We start from the raw sequence: 6,000 nt of genomic DNA, 5'->3' as shown, positions 1-6,000 counted from the left end.
TATACATAAGTTTTACATGAGACTATCTAGGCTTTGAATATTTGAGCTTAAATTCCCTAAATAAAGTAGGCATACAAAAATATTTATCCATAACTTGGGCTTGAGGTTGAAGGGTGTTTGCTTTGGGGACACACTGTCTAGGTAACTTACATTTCCTTTTCTTGGTAGCTGGGAAAAGGACCTTCTTTTTCTTTCTTTCTTCTTCTTTTTTTCTTCTTTTCTTTTTTTCTTTTTCTCTTTTTTTCTTTTCTCTTATTTCTTTTTTCTTTTTCTCTTTTTTTCTCTTTTCTCTTTTTACTTTTTCTCTTTTTTTTCTCTTTTTCCTTTTTCGCCTCGCCTCTCCTTGCCAGAAGAGCCATTGAAATCTCACTGGTGAGTACCATCAGACAGTGGGGAACAAAAAGGGTGACGACCCTGATATGGACATCCAGGGCAGGCAGCAAACAGAAGCCAAAAGAGGATACTGGGAAAAGGAATGATGAGCTCGACTTATCCCCATATAGTTCCTTGGGGAGACTTTTGAGGATTTGGGATAACTTGTGCATTCCTCCAGAAATAACCAAGGAGCTAATGATAAAATATTGTTTTGTTTGGCCAGAATATAAATTACCAGGGGGATTTAGGTGGCCCCCTGTAGGGTCAGATAACGATCCTAGTCTTTGTCAGGTTTTGTGCCAGTATCTCAGTGATACTGAGAAGGGTCTCATCAAGAAAGAATGTGTGTCAATACGGTTAAGGGCAACATCTAGAGGAATCTATGTAACAAAAGAGAGAGGCAATCTGCTGAGGGGTTGGAGTTGATGGCTGGATTGGGAATGTCAATTGATATTGTGGGGGATGATAAAGAAGTTAGCACTACTGTAACTTTGTGCAGTGTGTCTGATAAAGCTAGGCTGAAGTGAACTCAGAAGTTTGGGCAGTTCCAGGAAAAATAATAAAACAGCAATTGACATGGACAGTCCTCCTGCAAGGATACACCAAGGCACTGGTCCTATTTCGACAAGCCTTGCAGAAAATACTGAAGGAATTTATCCCATCCCGAGGAGTCAGGTTATTGCAGCATGACTTGCCCCTATCAGGTGAACAAGAGAGGTTGGTGAAGGAAACTGCTGTGAAGTTACTCAATTTCTTGGCCCAGAAAGGGTTTAGGCTGTTGGGGAAATACATATATTTATGTATATATATATATGTATATGCATATTATATATATATTTGGGGCATATTTTGGCTGGAGATTTAACTCAAAAGAGCCCCAATATTGTGGTATGGACATGAGAAGGAGAACAGAGCTTTAGAAAATTAGAAGATAAATTGACCAAGTCTTTGGCTTTAGCTCTTCAGGACACAGAGAAAGAATTTGAATTATATGTGGATGTCGAATAAAGTTTTAGGACTCCTCTGTCTCCTTTTTGGACATTTAGTTCTTGACAGCGAGATTTTCCGCACATGGTCATTCAAATTAAGGCTGAGATGGGTTTGAATAACTTGTCTGTCTGAACATTTGGGTGCCTCTGCTTTCTATATACAGAGAGAACAACCTACTTCCAAACCATGGCCTGTAGTGCCCTCAACTTACGTGTGAAGAACGCTTTAACTACCATATTTAGATGTTTAGTCTTGCAAAGCACTGTCATGGTTTTCACATAATGAAATAGTGTTGCACCTTGTGAAGAAACAGACTCAGTCTGGGGTGCAGAGTGAGACAACTTTATTTTCAAGCCAACTTCTTTTGATACTTTCTTAACACGAGTGTTGCAAAGCTTCCAACCAATTAGCATCTGGCCACCTGCGCGGTTGTCCTGGCTTTGTTTCTTTTCTTCTGACAAGACACTCCTCACAGGGGGCAAGGGGAGGTGTTCTGCAGTCCTCCTCCTTTTTCAGCTCTGTCCCCCATCTGCTGAGAAGACTGACATCCTTGTGGTTAACTATCTGCTAACAAGGTACTATTGTCTTTGAACGAACTTCCACAGAATAGTATAAGGGCTTGCAGATTTGAAGACCTTACACAAGAGACTGCACTGTAGAGTTTTTGCAATGCTTGGTCACTGAAAGAGCCCACTGGCTGATTCCTTCGCCCTGGTTATGGGGAATACCACGAAAAGGGCTTCTCTAGTGCCCTGGTTCCTGCAGTGCTCTGGAAACAGGAACAAGCAGATCCAGGGGGCAGGCAGAGGCTGTTGTCTTGCAGGCCTCTCGCCCGGCTGACGGGATGCCTGGCGCAGGACACGGTGTTGCCAGCTTGAGTCAAGTAGAGAGCTCGCAGAGCAGGGCAGACTCAGTGCCATGGATGCAGATGTACCCTACTAACAGAAGCACAGGAGAGGTATTCATTTGATTTCTCTTTCCCCCTGCAGTTACAGGGAATAGGAGTTTACCATGTGACAGAAATTGAACAACAATTGCGGTGGCATTTATTGTCAGACAATGTCAGCACAGTTTCTTTGGCTTCAGTGGAGTAACCACAGCTGACACAAATTGACATACTAAGTCAAAATTTAATGCTCAGGAATGCTCAGAAGCCAGAAGAATTAGAGTCAACATGATGAACCTGGATAGGGAAGGATCGTAAATATATTATCCTGTCTTCATGAAAATCCTGAAGTTAAAAATTAACTCGTAAAATGAAACAGCAAGAGGAAGCAGCTGAGAAGAGAGCTAACAGAGAGAGAGAGAGAGAGAAAGAGAGAGAGAGAGAGAGAGAGAGAGAGAGAAATTTAAATATCCAAGAGTGGAAAGGAGCAATATGTAACTATTATACCTCAAGAAAAAGCAGAACCAATTCAAGTTCTTCTGAACTAACTCAATATTGGTACGTGGATGTTTGTTATTGCTTTGCACTCTGCTTCATTACAGGGAATAACAAAAGAGGTAGATCTGGCATGAGAACATTGCACTCGGATGGCAGTTCTATACAGCTGCCACTGGCAGCAGTTTTTGATCACTGGCAAGGTAGGCAAAATTCAGGAGTCACCTGACAGGGAAGGATGTTACGCTTTTCCTATGATACCTGCTTTCTTTGATTTGTTTGCATGGCTCTGTTCACAGAAAAAGAAATCCAAAAGACTGTGTGACTATAGTAAAAAGAAGCTTCAAACAAAATACAGACAGCCTACTTTAGAATTGTCTGGATTTCACTTTAAGTTATGCTGGCAGAGAATACAGCACAGGAGCAATTTAAAATTACCAGAGTAAAAGAAAACTGAGTTGGAATTGTTTTGATTCAGGTGCAGAAGAACTCTGGGACTTTGGTCACAGGACAACTAAGGGTATTAATATCTACTCCCTGCTCATCACAGATTTACTAAAGCAACTAGAGTTACCATCTCTATTGCACCAGTGAAAGAGACAGAATAGTTCTGGCTCACAGGCAAGACTAAAGTTAATGTTTATAAACTGCCAGAATAATCAAGACTTCTATATTAAATATCAAAATTAATACATAACTTTTTAAAAAATAGGTTAAAAAAAAACTTCTGTGATAAAGGCCAAGCTTTTACCTAGCTATATTGTATAGAAAATCCTTCTGACAAAAAAAAAAAAAAAAAAAAAAAAAAAAAGTATGGGTAATCCATTTAATTATTTCCATAATTTATGAATTTAAGTTTTCTTATTACTTTCTGTCCTCCAAAATATAAGTGGAATTGTGTACCTCTTCTTAAAGAAGCAAAAATCCCCAAAGTTTCTGTGACTGAACAAGCAGTGGCCAAATAAAAGGCTTGTTGTGACTGGGAGCACAGGTGGGGAAAAATAAAATCAATAAGATAAAGCAGGCTACTATAGAAGGCATGCATTGAAGAAGGATTTATTTCCTCTTCTCCTGGTTCTCAAAGGCAAGCAAAGGAGAAGAGAAATTTTTGGGGAAGGTGGAAGGAGTTAACTTATAAATGCACTTGGCAAGACTTTTTCAAAAATACTGGAAAGGAAGCAAGGAATTGTTGCGGGGCAGGGGAGGAAGAGCTTAAGAGAATCCAGGCTGTCATAACTGATATAAGGCAAAAAAAAAAAAAAAGAAATATGACCAATCTGTGATAGTATGATACGAGCCCTCAAAAGCAAGAACAGAAAGCTGAAACAATTCATAGTGCATCAACAGAGGATGTTAAAAAGGAGATGTTAAAAAGGCATCTAAATCAAAGGTAAATGCTGTAAATCCAAATTTTAGGTTATTATATTTGGTAACTAAACTCAGAGCACATAAGAGAGAAGACTAAAAAATAATCTAATGCAGTATCACAATTTTTTTTTCTTACAGTTGCATTCACATATAGGTAATAGAATAATTAGCAGCTTGCTGGCATTGAGATAAATTTTGACATTAATTTTTGCTGTGGACTAGTTCTTAGGTCACACTTTTCCTGTTAGTAGGAGGAAGTCGTGTAGCATGAAAATAGAAAACAACTAATTCGCACTATATTTAGATAGTCATTTTTATGGTGTCAGAAATAATCTTTTCATTCTCTAATTTCACAATGCCCATAGCATAAAGGTCCAGGAGCTAATGAATCTAGATGCAAAAGTTACTACGATCAGCCCACATACCAGGAGGCTGGCAAGTATAAGCGCTCTTACTTCATAACTTAATAGCTGAGAGATACTTTGTGGAATAACCCTTACTCGTATTTCATACACGACACAAAACCAATATAGAGACACAGGGGATAAGTTTTTTAAGCAAAATTTTGTAATAAAAATACTTGAAGGTTTGTAAGGTTCTTTTATTTGCATAAGGCTTATTGTGCTATAAAGTGTATTATTTTTAAAATTCAGCAATTCACTGAAATTTATTTTTTCTTAATGTCTCTGTGAAAGCATGAAACTGCACAGACCATGACAGGTAGCAAATTGTGGAGTTTCGCACTTCTGTAAGTATTTTCTTTAACACAGTTGCATATTGGTGATTAACGAGTTCTAGAAATCACACATATGAAAATAAAAATCTGACTCTTTAATTTGTACAATTAACAATAAAAACTACAATATTGGTTTGTCTATAAAATGTATTTGTAAAGTACCAAACACCTATAAGACAAAACAAACCTTTCTGTAGTTAAAATATATCAAAACCCTGCTCCATTAATGTATACTCTATTAACTCAGTCTTGTATACATTGGAGAATAACTTATAAGGCAAATAATTCTGAACACAGAATAGCTCTGAAGAGAGAACATTCAGACAAAACTGGATTATACAAACAGTTCTGCAACCTACATGCTACATTTTAATCCCAATCAGACACGCTGGGAGTGACTTCTTGCCTATTTATATAAAACCTGTACAAAATGAGTTTTTTACTTTCTACACGTATGGTAGCTTTTATATACTTTGGCTCCCACAAAGTTCAATAAAGTTTAGCAACAGACAGTTTACGCATGGCAACACTGACACTGAAGAACTATCCAAAGTGATGCTCAAATGCTAACATCAAGTCAGTGAACATGGTCTCAAAGTTTCATAATTAGTTTCTTTCCACAGTTTCAAGTCTGCCTTCTTTTAAGCACTGTATTTAACTTAACCTCACTGGAAACAGCCAGGTAAGTTAAGGGAAAGGAATGAAAAGAACAGAAGAACTGATAAAAATGCTGGAAGAAAAGAAACACACGCCAAAACCTTCGACTTGGTCCAAATCCGCTCCAGGATCAAATCTGGAATGTTCACCTTTTTCATCCTTTATCACTAAACTTTGGTCTGCCATGGTCCACTATTATCCATTCTAGTGTTGCAGCCATCCTCCTCTTTCAAGGTGTATCCATTTGTCCCGTTGACACCTCACTCTTGTCCTTAACACAAGCAGCCAGCCCAGCAGCTGGGAATTTAGGGAATAAATTCCCATATTCACAATGAAACTTCATGACTCATCAACAACAGGTGTGTTTTTATTGCATTTCTATGGACTGAGGGGCTATGCTGACACACAAAGAGTCGCCCGAGTGCTGCAGCACGGGCAGTTCTGCTAGTGCCGCTCTCCACTCGTCTGTCCCTTCACGCTAATACAGCTACAT

This window comes from Tinamus guttatus, unplaced genomic scaffold (assembly GCF_059628265.1).
Source record: "Tinamus guttatus ecotype Peru unplaced genomic scaffold, ASM5962826v1 Tinamus_guttatus_pri_ptg000131l, whole genome shotgun sequence".
NCBI classification, from domain to species: domain Eukaryota; kingdom Metazoa; phylum Chordata; class Aves; order Tinamiformes; family Tinamidae; genus Tinamus; species Tinamus guttatus.
The sequence above is the reverse complement of the archived record's forward strand: the minus strand, read 5'-3'. Positions refer to the sequence as shown.